This window comes from Macrotis lagotis, chromosome X (assembly GCF_037893015.1).
Source record: "Macrotis lagotis isolate mMagLag1 chromosome X, bilby.v1.9.chrom.fasta, whole genome shotgun sequence".
NCBI lineage: Eukaryota > Metazoa > Chordata > Mammalia > Peramelemorphia > Peramelidae > Macrotis > Macrotis lagotis.
The window spans coordinates 627,615,166-627,631,553 of record NC_133666.1 but is presented as its reverse complement, the minus strand read 5'-3'; the positions used below and the strand labels follow the sequence as shown (position 1 = coordinate 627,631,553).

The 16,388-nt window shown below is 37.5% G+C and overlaps 1 protein-coding gene across 1 annotated transcript in view; it reads left to right on the top strand.

The window, feature by feature from the left end:
* CACNA1A (calcium voltage-gated channel subunit alpha1 A) overlaps positions 1 to 16,388 on the top strand; it is a 366,968-nt gene that overhangs the window by 96,886 nt on the left and 253,694 nt on the right. The window lies entirely within an intron of this gene.

Genomic DNA, 16,388 nt, shown 5'->3' with positions numbered 1-16,388 from the left:
AATGCACAGCCCTTGTATATCTTCTCTTCTCCATACTAAATATTCCCAGTTCTTGCATCCAATCTGCATATGATATGGTCTCCAGTCCTCTTAGCATCTTGGCTTCCTTTTTTTTTCCTAATAAGGTGATCAGGGTTGTTACTTTCCCAGGGTCACACAACAGTAAGAGTCAAGTGTCTTGAGGTCAAATTTGAACTCAGGTCTTTTTAACTCCAATGCTGGTGCTCTTTATACTGTACCACCTAGCTGTCCCAGCTTCCCTTTTTAAAAAAATTGTTTTATTTTCAATTTATGGGACAAAGCAAATACCTCTGTAACACAGTACAGTAAAAAGATGATTGTACATGGAACTGCAAATCTATGTACAATTTGCTAATCCTTTTAAATATACAATAAAATCATGCAAATTTCTTTCTCCTCCTTTTTTTTTTTTCCTTCCCTCCCCTCCCAGAGATGGACATCATTAGACACAAATAGATATGTGTGTATACATGTATTTAAGTTTATTATATATACTTCTATTTATCAGTTCTTTCTCAGTCATTTTTCATAGTTCCTTGTAGATACTGTAGATATTTATAATGGCCAAAATGTCTTATTCTCTTAAAGTTAAAAAAAATGGGCCAGCAGATCCCTCAGACCCATTAATTAGGGATTTGATTTTATTGATGAACTGAAAAAATCAAATTTTTAATATGTAATGAAGGACTTGAGGTCTTTGAATTTATACCAGGACATTTATAAACTCCTTTTCTTCTTTAAAAATTTCCTAATTTGATATTTTAAAAATTGTGTTTGGATGAACATTTTAGTCCTATCCATGAATGTTGGAGATCCAATACAAATCCAAACATCCAGGCCTTATTTAGAAATCACAACATTCTCTATGGGAAAAGTCTCACAAGAGGTGGTGAAACCCATATGGTATTATCCAAAGAGAGCCAAAGTGACTATGTGTAATGAATGGACATAAGCTGTGTTAGGGAAAAACCTATCTTATCTACCATATGCTTCCAAGCAGAGACTTCCTTTTGAAGGAGGTAGTGTGAAGGAGTAAGAATAGTTAGAAAACCTGAATTTGAATCCTGATTATTTTACTTACCAGTATCTGACTTTGGCAAGTCATTGGCCTCAATGTTTCCTCAAGAGAAAGAAGCAGTTGGATGAGATGATGTCTACGATTCTTTCCAGCACAAGGCACTCTGAGCATTAATCCAAAAAACCAATAAAATACATCTCTGTTATGGCTTCCATGAGATAATATGATAGGGAGCCTCAACCTTCCTTATGCTCAGTAAAGGGTATATTGCTATTGGACTTTAAGACGGTAGTAACAACCATGAGGTACAGGAATAGGGAGATAGGAATTTATTAAAAGATTTGTCTTTCTATAGGACCATGAGAAAAACAAAGTAAAAGGAGAATTAGGGCTTTGTGTTGTTTATATGTTATTCTTATTGTGACCGATTGTACTCATGAATTACCGAATATAGTGACATGGGTTAAATATTCTTTGTATCCCAGACTAAGACCAATTTCAGAAGGCACATTAAACAGTTATTAGATAATAAGGATGTGAAGTCTTTGGATTTGGACCAGGAAGACAGAAAATAAAAAAATAAAATAAAATCTTTGGGTAGATCTGTTCTTGAAGAATACCACTGTATCATCTGGTAATTGTTTTTGAAACCAAATGTAATTTAAGTTAATTTGTTTCAGAAATTGTTCTGGTGATGCTGCCCAGGTTAATTAAATAAAGTATTCAGAAATGGTTTAGTAATGCTGATGCTATGTGTTCATACTACTTGTGAAATTTGGTTTTGCTTGATAAATCTAATCCCTAGGTAACAGATGTGAGTTAAAGATTTGAACTAATAACCTGAGTTGATTTTTATCAGTCCCTTCTTTTTGTGACTCATATCTCTTTACCTGGTAAAGGGCAATAATAAAGAGCAATAAAGTGCAGTACCTGTTTACTAAGTTTAGGAATCCAGGAAAGTCCTTTGCCCAAAATAAGACCTTACTCATTTACTAGCAGATGCTCCAAACCCCACAATGAGGGGTTTATTTCGTTGAGTTAAAACATTGCTTCATTGCTTCAAGGAGTCATAATTTCATTAATGTAGATAAAACAAATCTCAACTCTCATATTTGAGAGAATAGCTTTAGGAGCTATTCTGTGGACAAAAATATCCTAAATATCCTGATGACCAACCTTCTAGCAATGAACCTCTCCTCCCTTACCTAGGCTGATCCTCTGAAAACAGACATTTCAGTCAGAGTACTTGTGAATGCTCTCTAGCTTGGCAGAATCTGCAATTAGAGCTTCTGTTCTTTTAGCATATCTTTAAGGATACTAGGATCTTTGATGAATCATCAGAAGGAATCTTTCCTGGAGTTTAAGACTTTTTTTTTGTGCCTGGAAAATGGAAATAATTCCAGAAAATGTAACAGCCTGAAGCCTTATCAAAATTTCCTCAGTAGAATGTATGTTTCTTGAAGGCAGAAACTTTTTTTTGTCTTTGTATCTCTAGCACCCAGTACAAGGTACTTTATTTTAAAGTACTAAATAGGGATCCCTTAATCTTTTCATCCATGATAGGGGCAGAACTCCTTGAAAAGGCTTTCAATAATGATGCCTCCACTTTCTTTTCACTCTCTTTAAAACTCCTTACAATCTGACTTCTGTCCTTAACATTCCCCACAAACTGGTCTCTCCAAAATTACAAATGATCTTTTAGTTTTCAAATCCAATGGCATTTTCTCAGTTCTCATTCTTCTTGACTTCACTGAAGCCTTTGACACTATTGATCACTCCCTCTTCCTTGATACTCCCTTCTCTCTAGGTTTGCAGTCACCCCATCACCTGGTTCTCCTCCTATCTATCTGACTGTTCCTTTTCTGTCCCCTTTACTGGATCCTCTTCCAGATCATGCCCTCTAATTGTGGATGTATCCAGGTTCCAACCTAAGACCTCTTGTCTCTATATACTACTTCATTTGGTAATGTCATCGACTCATATGGGTTTTAATTATTATCTCTTTACAGATGATTCTCAGATCCACCTATCTTATCCCAAACTCTGCATTCCCAACCATCTTTCAGATATATCAAACTGGATATCCAGGAGACATATTAAATTCAGTATGTCTCTATTAAATTCATCTTTGCAACATTTTTTATATATCTCCCTTCTCTCCTCTGACACTGCTATCATTCTAGTGTAGACCCTCATCCCCCAGATTTTCAAGTCTCTCCCATTCCATTCTAGCCTTCATTCTGTGATTAAAGTGATTTTTCCTAATAAACAAGTCTGATCATGTTACCCTTTACTCAATAACCTCCAGTACATCCTTACTGCTTTGAAGACCAAGGCAATGAATGCTCTGTTTGGCATCCAAAGCCCTCCTTTCTAGTTTTCTTACATCTTACTATTTGATCCAAAGATTGACACTGGCTTTCTGGTTGATGACAAATAAGACATTCTAACTCTAAGCTCCTGGAATTTTCTCTTGTTGTCTTTTATGCCTGGAATGTTATTGGTCTCTCTGTCTTCCTTTAAATCATTCATTCATTCATTCATTCTAGAAATGTTTATTAAATCCCTACTATATGCAGTGCCCAGTATTAAGTGCTAGGGATATAAAAAGAGGTAAAAGAGAGTTCCTACCCACAAGGAGCTTGCAGTCTCATGGGGAGACAACATCCAAACAAATGAATGCCAAGCAACTAGTCATTGGATAAATAGGAAATGATTAAATGATGGAAGACTTTCTGTAGAAGATGGGATTTTAGGTGAGATTTAACAGAAACCTGGGAAGTCAGTAGTAGAAGCAGAGGCAGGAGAGTGTGTTTCATACCTAGGTACAACTAGAGGAAATGCTTAGAGCTGAGAAATGGAGTATCTTGTCCCTGGAACAGCCAAGAGGCCAGCCTAAAGTGTAAGAAGACTGGAAAAGTTGGAATGGCTGGGTTATGAAAGGTTTTGAAAGCCAAGCAGCTTTTTATTTTTGCTCCTGAATGTAATAAGGAGTCACTAGAGTTTATAGTGGGGGGTGGGGGTGGAAGGGGGCCAGAATGACAACTAAACCTTACCTTCTCTAGAAAGCCTTTCCCAAATCCTATAGTGCTTTCCCTTATTATTTCCTATTTATCCTATACATAGGTCATTCTGATTCATATCTTTTTTTTAGGTTTTTTTGTAAGGCAATGGAGTTAAGTGACTTGCCCAAGGCCAAACGGCTAGGTAATCATTAAGTGTCTGAGGTCCGATTTGAACTCAGGCACTCCTGACTCCAGGGCTGGTGCTCTATCCATTAGGCCACCTAGCTGCCCCCATTCTGATTCATATCTGAAAGATACTTGGGAATGCTGAGTTTGAGATAAGATAGGTAGATCTGAGAATCATCTGTAAAGAGGTAATAATTAAATCCATATGAGTTGATGATATCACCAAGTGAAGTAGTATATAGAGAGAAGATATCTTAGATTGGAACCTATGTATAGGATATACATAGGCAAGTCATTTAACCCTAATTGCCTGGCATCCAGGGCTATCTCCAGTCATTCTGATCCATATCTGGTCACCATCTCAAATCCAAATCATGTGCCAGTCATGGCATCACCTCCCTGATGTCATGGTCTTCAAAAATGAAGGTCAATTATCATCACATATTTGTCTACATATTGTTTCCCCCAATTAGACTGTAAACTCCTTGAGGGCAGGGACTGTATTTTGCTTCTTTTTGTATGCTGAGCTCTTAGAATAGGCATAATTAATAACTAATTAATAATTAATAAATGTTTATGGATTCATTGATTATTGCTATCATTTTTCTATTTAATTCAACCTGAATAACTCCACTTTCCTACCATCATTCCTTTACTTAAACTATTCCTTATATCCAAGATATTCCTCTACCCTCTCTTCACCTGTTGAACTCTTATTTCAAGGATTTCTCTGATGCTTTCCATCAATACCTTCATCCTTCATCTTGTGATATTCCATAACGCCTAGTTTTACAACTTACACAATCTATTTTCATGCATGTATTATCTCCTTCCTCGACTTGTAAATTCCAGGAGGACAGAATGTTTATTATCTAAACTTTGTATCTCCTCTCTAGCCCTGCCACCCTGGCATAGACACTTAATATATTTATTTGGTGAATGCATGTTTCACTGTTTTGCCTAAGGCCTGCTCTGTAAACTATATTAACTGAGAAGAAATAATAGAATACATCAAGAAAAATTTAATAATAGTTCATATGCCCCTAAACTGAAACTTTGACTGATCTCCTTAAGAAAGCAGGATTAAAATAGGTTTTTACAATGGACAAGATACCTTTAGAACAAGGTTCTCAAACCTGGCTGCTTGCAGTCCTTCAAAATATATTATGTAGCCCTTATCTTTTTGCTAGGTTACTTGTAATCAGATGAAGCAAAAAGATTTTCTGTGTATGTGTGTGTGTGTGTGTGTGTGTGTGTGTACACCCATATACATTGTATCTATACACTATGTATTTTATATTTATGAGGCCATGTCTGGAGTTAGAAAGTTCTGAGTTCAAATTTAGCCTAAGACACTTAAATCTAGTGTAACCTTGGGTGAGTCACTTAACCTGGTTTGCCTTAGTTTCCTTATTAGTAAAATGAGCTGGAGAAGTAAGTGGCAAACCACTGCAAGTCATTTGCTAAGAAAACCTCAATTGGAGTCATGAAGAATCGGATCACAACTGAAATGACTGAACAGATCAAGAACTATGAACTCATAAATACATACACATACATACACACATACATATACTATATATAGATATATACACATACTATATGAATATTCTGTCAATTCTGAAGACAAATGACCAACAAGTTACAAAGGTTATGCAATCACTATTAAGTCTAAAAAAGACCAAATAGATCCTAAAGGTTATCATAGTTACCATAGTTAACTCTAAAAGAAAAAAATAAAAACAAAACAAAGAGCTAATAGTGGTCACAAGCAAAAAGATTTTTTTTAATCACATTGGAGGAGAAAAACTAGACACATGTGGTGAAGGCCCCCTCTAGTCCAGAGATCCACTTTAGTGTGGGCAAATCTCAATACATACACAATGGCTATACAAAGATCTGCAGCCTGGTTATGAGAGATATAAGCAGCTATGAGACAGGTTTGATTCATAGCAGAGCTTCACAACCAGAACTTCTGTAAGTGCTTGTCCAAGCTCAGGGACCACCTGGAGCTGCTGGGAAGCATTTTTGTGTTTTTGCTGTGGTTGAGTTTATTCAGAGGGTGGGTGCAAAGGATTGTTATTATGCCTACCTCAAGGTGCAGCTTGCTTGCTAGAACTTTGCTCTAGAAAACAGGGTGTCTCCTAATAGTACAGAGAGAGAAATAATAAGAAAGGGGTGGTCTTGCCATGGGAATCCTGACAATATGTTGTATATCTATATTAAACTATATATTTGATTCAACTCAATTAGCATTTATTAAGTACCTACTATGCATCACACTGTGCTAAGAAAAATAAGAAAAATAATCCTTGCCCTCAAGGATCCTACAATCTAATGGGGGAAGACACAAAAAAAGGTTTGGGTGGGATGGAAGCCCACCAGAGTGTACCTAGCAGGGTGAATGATATTTCATGGGATTAAAGCCAAATAGAGCTGCTGATGAAGGAATGGAGAATTAACTGGAGAGTTCTGAAAGTTTGGAATCTTCTGTAAAGGAGGAATTTACTGTTCTACCTTTCAACTCTTTAATCAGAGTGGAGTTTGGAAGGTGTTAAGCATCAAAACCTGAGTTGATCACTATGGTGTGATAAGATTTCAGATATGATCAGTCTATCCTGAAAACATGATGTTCTATGGAGTTGAAATCAAGTAGAACTGCTGATGGAAAAGATACTAGATGCATATGTAGATATAGATATAGATATAGATATAGATATAGATATGTGTGTATGTAATACATACCTACATACCTTGGACTATGAATATATATATTATATGTATATAATATATATATATGAATATTACATGGGTTTCAATAGCTTAAATCTATACTGATACCCAATTCACACACACACACACACACACACACACACACAGGGAGCGATTATCTTTCTATCTAATAATAGTAGCCTACATTTATATAGGGCTTTAATATTTGCTGAGTACTTTAGCACTGGCAGACTTTTGATCCTATCACTCTGGAAGGCAGGTGCTATTTTTTTTATCTCTATTTTACAGATGTGGAAGCTGAGGCAGAAATGGTTAAAAGACTTTTACAGGGTCATAGAGCGAGTAAATATTTGAGACAGATTTTGAACTCAAGTCTTCCTGACTTAAGTTCAAATCTTGCCTCAGTCACTTACTATACCTATACCTCAGAGTTCCATCAAAGTGGTGTCCTTCTCAGCTAGACCTAGGTTTATGGTACTGTGAGCATAGTTGTCTATTCAGATTCATAGCTCTGAATCCTTTACTGATGACACATCTTTCACACCACACCATTAAAGATGATATATAAATTCAAAGTAAAGGCAGTTGATTGAATAGAATAGCAAGATAATAACAAAAATAGTGAAAACTCTGTAGTTATTCTCCCAACCCACAATAGCACTAACAGGTCAGGTTCCCAGAGCAAGACTCCTTCTCTAGCTCACTTTTAGGTTCTAGTGATACCCCTGATAGGCAGTGGGGTTCTTTATGATGCTATTGGTTCAACCTCAAATTCTCAATATTATCAACCAGTGTGTTCTCCCCAATATTATCTGTCAATGCCAATTTCTTTGGTATAATTTGTTAGCATCTCGACATTATTGATGTTGTTTGTCCTTCATTCTCGAAGAAGACCATGACATCAGGGAGGTGATTCCATGACAAGCACATGAATTGTATTTGAATGAGAGGTGCTGTGCTAAGTCACCAGTCTCACTTTCTCCTCCAGAGTCATCTGGAACCAGTGGCCAGATAGAATCAGGATGACTGGAGATGCCCCGGAGGAGAGGCAATCAGGGTTAAGTGACCTGCCCAAGCTAGCATGCATCAGTTGTCTGAGGTCAGATTCAAACTCCCATCCTCCTGACTCCAAAGCCAGTGTTCAATCTACTGTGCCACCTGGCTGCCTTCTGCAACCTAGGCACCTAATGCCTCAACATTATTAATAAACAATTAAAATCAATTAGCTCTCACAAAGCAATATTTACTAAAAAGATGGTGTGATTCATTGTGTCTGAGTCCTTGTGACTCCACTTGGGTTTTCTTGGCAGATATTGGTATGGTTTGCCATTTCCTTCCCCAGCTCAATTTACAGAGAAGGAACTGAGGGAACAAGATTAAGTAACTTGCCCAGAGTCACCCAGCTAGTAAGTGTCTGAGGCTATATTTGAACTCAGGAAGATGAGTCTTTTTGACTTTAAATCCACTGTGCTGCCTAAGTGCTCTCAAAAGAACCAAAGTACAAAAGCATTTCACCAAACCAGGTCATACTTTCTACTCTACACCTAAGTCTCTAGGGCTAGTGGACTCAGCCTTTTTTTGTTGTTGTTGTTTAAAAAGAATCAATATTATTTTATTTTTTAGCTCTGAATTCTTTTCCTCCCACATCTTCCTTCCCCTTCCATTGAGAAAACTTAAAAAGCAAAACCTTTTACAAACATGTATACTCAAGCAAAACAATTTTGAGTGGGTTCAAACTTAAAAGTGGCTTCTACAAACATTCCTCCCACCACTGAGTTCACTTCTGGGTAAGACAAAGCTCCCTTGCTTGTTTCTCGGATGCCATGTCAATCCACTGCTGGGCTGCATCAAACAGGTACCCTTCAAGACTGGCTCCTCACTCTGGTAGTTCTCATCTTTAGATGCTCTTAAGCATCTCTAGTAGCTTCTTTCCTCTGATTGGGAGGCCGGAGGGTGAAGAAATAAAAACTCCTCTCAAAATGTTTCTTTAGGGAAGGCTCAAAATTTTCTATCTAACATTAGCTGCATTACTTGATTTCAACTCCAGAAACATCACATCTCCTCCAGGATAAGCTTATAACTTGAAATCTCATCATGTAGATTGACTCAGTTCTGATACTCAACACCACCTCAGGCACCTCAGTTACCTTTCCCCTCTGATAGGAGGTCTAAAGGGTGGAGCAATAAACTCCTCCTAAAACCATTCTTTATAAGGGGCTCAGGACTTTCTGGCTAACTGTTTTCTCAATTGCTCTGTTTGGTTTTTGATTCCACAAAAGAGATACCCCACCCTAGGCATCCCTTGGTGGCTCTCCCTCCTCCCCTTCCAGCTTCCTTTTGTGCTTTATCTTCCATGATTAGCTTGTAATGCAGTTAGGTGACACAGAGAATAGAGCAACAGCCCTGGAGTCAGGAAGACCTGAGTTCAAATTCAGACTTAGACACTAACTAGCTCTATGACCTTAACATTTAACTATGTTTACTTCAGTTTTCTCCTGTAAAATGAGCTGGAGAAGAAAGGGGCAAAAGTATTTTTGCCAAGACACTCCCAAATGGGGTGGTAAAGAGTTGGACATGATTGAAAACAATGAAACAACAAAACAGATTGTAAGCTCCTTGAGAGCAGGGACTGCCTTTCTTTTTCTTGTTGGTATTACCAATATTTAGCATAATACTTAGTACATAATAGGGGCTTTTTAAAGTGCCTATAAGATGTTTATTGACTGACTGACATGGTTGCAATCTAGTCCTTTTCATTGCAATTTTCATTAATTTAAGAGCAAACATAAAGAGGAAAACTTAGAGGTACCATGTGTTACTGGTACATGATGACCTGAAGGTAGAGTGTGTATTATTGGTGCTAACCTCTCTTATCTAGAGACAATTTCTTTTTCTATTACTAAAGAAAAAAGAAAAAAGAATGAGTTTCTCCATTGTGGCCTTTGATATGCATTCTTATTTTTGGTTCAGCAGTCAATTAGAGAGCTAGCTAGCTAGCTAGCTAGGGAGATAGACATACAGACAAACAGACATAAAGCATTATTAAGCCCTTTGTGCTAGATACCTCCACCTCCATTCTTCTCTCGTGGTTTTCATAAGATGTCTTTCTCCTACCTTTCCTCATACCTATGTGATTTTTCTTCATTCTTCTGATTTCCTCATCATCTTACCAATCTTACTTTAACATATATTAAATTCATCCCCTTCAGTCCTCTCACAAAACTTCAGCATTTATTCAAACTTTTATCACCTCTTAACAGGATTATTAAAATAGCCTCCCTTTGGTCTCCCTGCCTCTCCTCTCTCCAATATAGTCCCCATACAACTGCTAAATTTATATTCTTAAAATACAAATCTGATCATGCCACCCCTCTCATACCCCACACAGTCAATAGTTCTCTATTGTCTCTGGGAGAAAATACAAGTACCTTACCCTGGCATTTAAAGCCCTCTAAAGTATGGCTTTTATCAGTCTTTATTTCATATTACTTGTCTTCCTGCACACTGCACTGCAGTCCTGCTATCTGTTCTCCCTAAACAATATCGTACCTTGCCTCTAGCTCAGACAACTCATCTGTGCCACCTCCTATAAGAGACCTTTTCAGATGTCCCTCTTAAAATTACTATATATTCTGTTGTATTAACTTATTTGGGTACATGTCAATCACTAAGAAGAATGTAAACTTCATGAAAGCAGAGACTTTAATTTTTGTATTTTGTCTTTGTCCATAGGACTTTGTATATGGTGAATGCCTAATGAATTTGTTGAATTAAATTGAATTCCGGAGATGTTCAGTGATGGTGATGAAACACCATGGAAGGGATTTCTTGAGTTCTATGGCCTTGCCAGTATCCAATCTCATTTTCTTATATTCTGATGACATTTTTTGGACAATGAGTGGATAAAGGCAAGCATGACAGGACTATTAGACCTGAAAATAACACAAAGTTGGGAGAAATGGTTCACAACTAAAGGGGAGTATAATTAATGCAGAGGTAAGAATCTAGGAATTATAGTCTTGGGATCTGGTTTCAAAGTCCAGCCCTGTCATTTTCTGCCTGCAAAATATTGGGCAAATCACTTTATCTCTTTGGCAGTCACTTTCCTGATTTGTAACATTAACCCTTCTAGAACTATATCTAGGATTATTTGTAAGAGAATTCAAAAATATCCCAGTAGGCTAGAAGAATGACTGAAACAAGTCAAAATTTATAAATATAAAAAAACTAATACTTCAGTTCAAAAATCAATTACTTAAGTACATTTGGGAAGGGCTGTGTGCGCACGTGTGTGTGTGTGTATGTGTGTGTGTATGTGTGTAGCATTCATTATGTTTTATTTCCTTTTGAGCTTTTTGATATCCTGAAAAATTGGTATAGCACTAATGTTACCCTTTGGTATTAAAAATGTACCCCTAATCCCTTAGCTCTTGTTGTTTGCTTCTTCAAATATTCTTTGAGAACTGTCTGATCTCTCTTTTGCTCACTTCAATCTCTACCTTGTATTATTGTGGCTGTTGTTCAGTCATGTCCAAGTCTTCATGACCCCATGGATACATCAGGCCCTTCTATCCTTTTCTACCTCATAAAGTTAATCATTGTTTCCATGGTGATATCTACCCATTTCATCCTCTACTGTCCCCTTTCCTTTTGTCTTCCCTCTTTCCCAAAATCAGTCTTTTCTAATGAGTCCCATCATCTCACTATGTGATCAAAGTACTTAAATTTCAGTTTCAGTATTTGCCCTTCCACTGAATTGCCTGAATTAATTTCTCTTTAAGCATTGATTGATTTGATCTCCTTATGTCCAAGAGACTCTCAAAAGAACTCTTGAAAGAACCAATTCTGTAGTATTCAGCTACAGAAAACCATCGCTTTGGCTAAGTGGATCTTTGTCAGCAAGGTGACGTCTCTGCTTTTTAGTATGCCATTGAATTGTCATAGCTTTCCTTCCAATGAGTAAGCACCTTTTAATTTCATGACAACCGTTGCCATCTGCAGTGATCTTTGAGTCTAAGAATATAAAAATGTAATACCACTTCAGTTTCTTCTTCCTCTGTTTGCCAGGAAGTGATGGGACCAGTGGCCAAAGTCTTACCTTTTTTTGATTTTAAGTTTCATGCCAGCTTTTATATTCTTTTATGATATTTCCTTCTGGCCCAGTAGAATTCCTTGAGGGCAGAGATTATTTCGTTTTCATTATCCATCACTTTTCTGGAATATTCTCTCTTCTCTAGGTTTTTGTGACATTACACTCTGACCTTAACTCTCTTGCTGCTCCTTCTCAGTCTCCTTTGCTGCATCTTCTTTCAAGTCATTTGCACTAACTGTAGAGGTCCCTCAAAGCTCTATCCTGGGAGCTCTTCTCTTTTTCATCTATATGGTTTCACTTGGTAATCTCATCAGTTCCTATGGATTCAATTGTCATTTCTATGCAAAGATTCTCAGACTTATTTGCATTATTAGCAGTAACCTCTCCCTTTTGGACATCTCAAAATGGATAGCTCAATGATATTTTATATTCAATATGTCTAAAATGGAACTCATTATTGTTCTCCTAACAGACACAAACATACATACACACACAAATGAGTATATGTATGTATATATGTATGTATGTATGTATGTATCTACATGTGTGTTTTCCTTTCTTTGTATTTCCAGTACTTATGAGAGTACATTGCACATAACTGATATGTAAAAACATTTGTTACATTCAATTTGATTGGATTCATACTCTATTACCTGTCAAATGTGATCATATTTGTAAATTATCTCACAGAATGTCTAGGCCATAGAAGGTGTTTTATAAAAGCTTCTTTCTCCTTTCCTCTTCCTTGCTTCCATCTATTATAATATATTTTTAAAAACATGCCTTGTTCAATGAGTTCTTTTTGCAACCACATTAGTCTCTTTAGACAGCCCTCCCTTTTCTCTTTATCAAAATTCAATTTGTGTCTCCAACATTCAGTTCATGAGAACTTCTTGTCCCTTTGGGTCTGTCTTACATTTTAAAATTTTAGGCTGTTCAATCTTATCTATCATTTGCTGAACCCTTTGAAATCTGTTCCCTCAAAAATTCAGTATCCATACCAAATGATTCTTAGATTTCCCTTTATTCTATCAATGGTTTCTAAGATGGAGGTACTGCTCAATTACTAGTTCCTCCTTTTGGATTAGAATCCAGTACCAAATAGCAGAGTGGCTTATGATTTCCTCTCTTCTTTGAAGAATGAAAATATCCTGAAAGGACCCAAGAACCTATCAGCATCTCTGCTTTTGAGGTGGTGAAAAAGCAATGGGATTGGAATAAAGAAGCCCTGAGTTTAAATCCTGTCTCAGCCTCTTACTAGATGTGTGATCTGGGCAAATCACTATTTCTGTCACATGATAGGAACCATATAAATGCTTATTCTTCCTTCTCTTTTGACAGAGAAAGAACTGTAGCAGTTTAGCATTGAACCCATAAAACTTTATACCAACATGTTCTTTCAAGTCTCCATGCTCATTTGTTATCTCAAATCCTTTGTTAATTTTTCATCCTTCTGTTCAGGTAGTCTGTGATATAATCCCACATTTAATGTGACTTTAGTTTCTCCTTCTTTTGCTCTTTATCCAAGTACTCTCTACCATGCTTATCTTATTAGATCCCTGGATTTTCTCACATATGAATGTTCTTTATGTATAACACTTCTCTACTTCTCCATCTTCTTTATATGTAATACTTCTCCATTTTCTGTTCCTTTTGAACAAAGTATGCCCTTTCAGAGCATAATTGAATTGTGAGACCCATCCCATCAACTTTCAGTGATATCTGTGAAGGGTCAGCCTTACCCCTATTCCTGGTTCTCCATTTCCTCAGGTGGAGGAGTAAGTCAGTCCTCAAAGCCCAAGTAGCCTTGGCCAGCTGACATCCTTAAGGATGAATGATCTGTGCCCCACTTCTAACATCAGTGCCCTAGAACAAAAACCCAGTTGCTAAACTTGAGTTATAGCTATGCTTCAGAGATTATATATATATAATATATTATATTTATAATATATATAATATATTATATATATATATACATACATATGAGCTGCTCTTTCTCCCCCTTTCCTTTAACATTTTCAACCTTTGCTTTACTTGTTAACTGTGACCTTGGAAAGGTTACTTTATATATATATATATATGTACATATATATATATATATATATATATATACACACACACACATATATGTCTATGTCTGAGTGAGTTGGACTAGATGTTTTAAGAAGAGAGATAGAAAAAAGATCTTAAAGGTCATTTTGTCCAATACGTTCATTTTATAGATGAGGAAAATGAGACCTGGAGAAGTTAAATTACTTACCAAAAATCATAGAAAGCATAAGTAGAAGAATCTGAATTAGAATATAGCTCTTTTGATTTCAGACCCATTATACCATGTCAAAGGTGGTCTAACTTCACATCTTGGGATTTTCTAGTTAACTCACACTACTAATAGAAGAAAAATAAGAGATTATGTAAAACAGTTAATAATCTTAAAAGTAATATATTTTTCTCTACATGTTTTTAAATGTCCATATATTCACACTAAGATTGCCTGGAGTCATCCTTCTCTATCCTGCCCTTCAACCCCATCTTGACTTAGTAATATTTTCTGCAAATTGATTGCATTGCTCTGGGGAGGGTAGGTCCCTATGGACAGATAGCCTAAAAAGGATAACCAGTTGCAGAACTCAGGTTGTAAAAAAGAATACTTTTTTTAATGCAAAAAAAAATAGTGAAAAGAGAACTGGATTTGAAATCAGATGTGAGTTTGAATCTTAACTGTGTCTTAAACAACAATCTATTTGACCTTGAACAAAAAACTCACTTCCCCAATCTGGGTATACAATTTTTAACTCTGTTTTAATAAAACAGAGTGGATTGGACTTAGTGGTCTCCTAGTCCCTTCCAACTCTGATACTTGTGACTGAGAATGAAGTTTTCTCTGAAATTTCTGACCTTAGACAAACTTCCTTACCCCCCTGAGAGCCCTCTAAACTGGTTTAACCCTTTGAGCTCTAACATTCTAAGCTTCTCTGGTGACCCTAGTAAAGAAGACAGGACTTCCTAATCCTTCCCAGAGCTCTATGTCAGTTAATTGGCATTAACTCCATGGCCAGCTAGAAGGAAGAACTAGAGAAAAAGGGAAGGAAAGTAGGCCATAGTAGCTGCCACCAGATTATCAGCTACAAGGAGATTAACCATCTCCTGCTTCTTTGCCTGGGACACCTTCCAGGGTTCTGACCCAGACATCTTATAGCCCAAGGGTGAGCCCTTTGCTACCAATCTTGGGTGTTAATATCTGATAGCAAAAAATGGATTATGATTGGTTAATGATTTTCAGTTCAGAAAAGAGAGTCCAGACTTCCCAGAGGGGCTTGGTTTTTATTTCTCCTTTAAGGAATACCCTAGTTTCTTTAGAGCTTGGGTAGGTAGATATCTCTACACTACATTCACCTTTCTTCAGCCAGCCTCCCACCACACCCTCCTCAGGCCAGGAACTGGGAAGAAGCAAAGCATTTGATCACTAACATAGGAGTCCTTGTTGGGGAGTGTAAGGATAGGGAAAAGAGATCTTCTTTCTAGGCTTCTTAGGGGGAGGAGGATCTGTCCCAACTTCCCCTCTGCCTCCCCACATCTCAATCCCCCACAAACTCTGGTGGGTTTGGTCATGCAGTATCTCCTGTGATTGGTCTCCAGGACATCATGTGCTAAATATTTGGGCTGTTCTTTCCCACATTAAATTGATCAGTCGCTGCTCATTATAGCTCAGCTTGCCAGTGGTTCAGACCTGTTCTCCCATTTTTTTTCCCTCTCACTCTCCTGTTTCCTTTCCTCTTGTCCCCCCCCCCTTCTTATTTTAGCAAACTCAAAAGGAGAAGAAATTTAGAAGGGGGGCCATGTTAACCATTGCAGCCCCCAGGCAATGGTCCTGAGTAGCTGGTGGAGGGCCCACACTCCTTGCGCTTTCACGTTCGGATTTTACCGACTTTCCTTGCTGCATTCAAGCCCTAAGATGATGCCAAATTGAGCCACAGGCGCGCTCGCGCGCGCGCACACGCTCACACATCAGGGCAGGAGCAGCAGTCGCGGGTGGGGATACGGGAAGAGCAAACAGCCCTGCGTCTTCAAGGAGCCTAACGCGATCTTCCGAGCATCTTCCCTCACCCCCTCCCCAGCCCCTTCAACCCCCCCCCCCCAAGCTTTTCCTCTTTTCCAACCCCCCCTTTCTTTCCCTTTCATTTGGGGCTCGTTTTTCTTTTCTACATATCTATTTCCTCTATATTGATTTCTTTGGGGCTCAGAAGCAAATGCTCAAGTGATAGAGACCTGGGGGGGAGGGTATTTTCTGCTGGTTTTTCTTTTCTTTTGCAAAAATACATCTTATTTATTT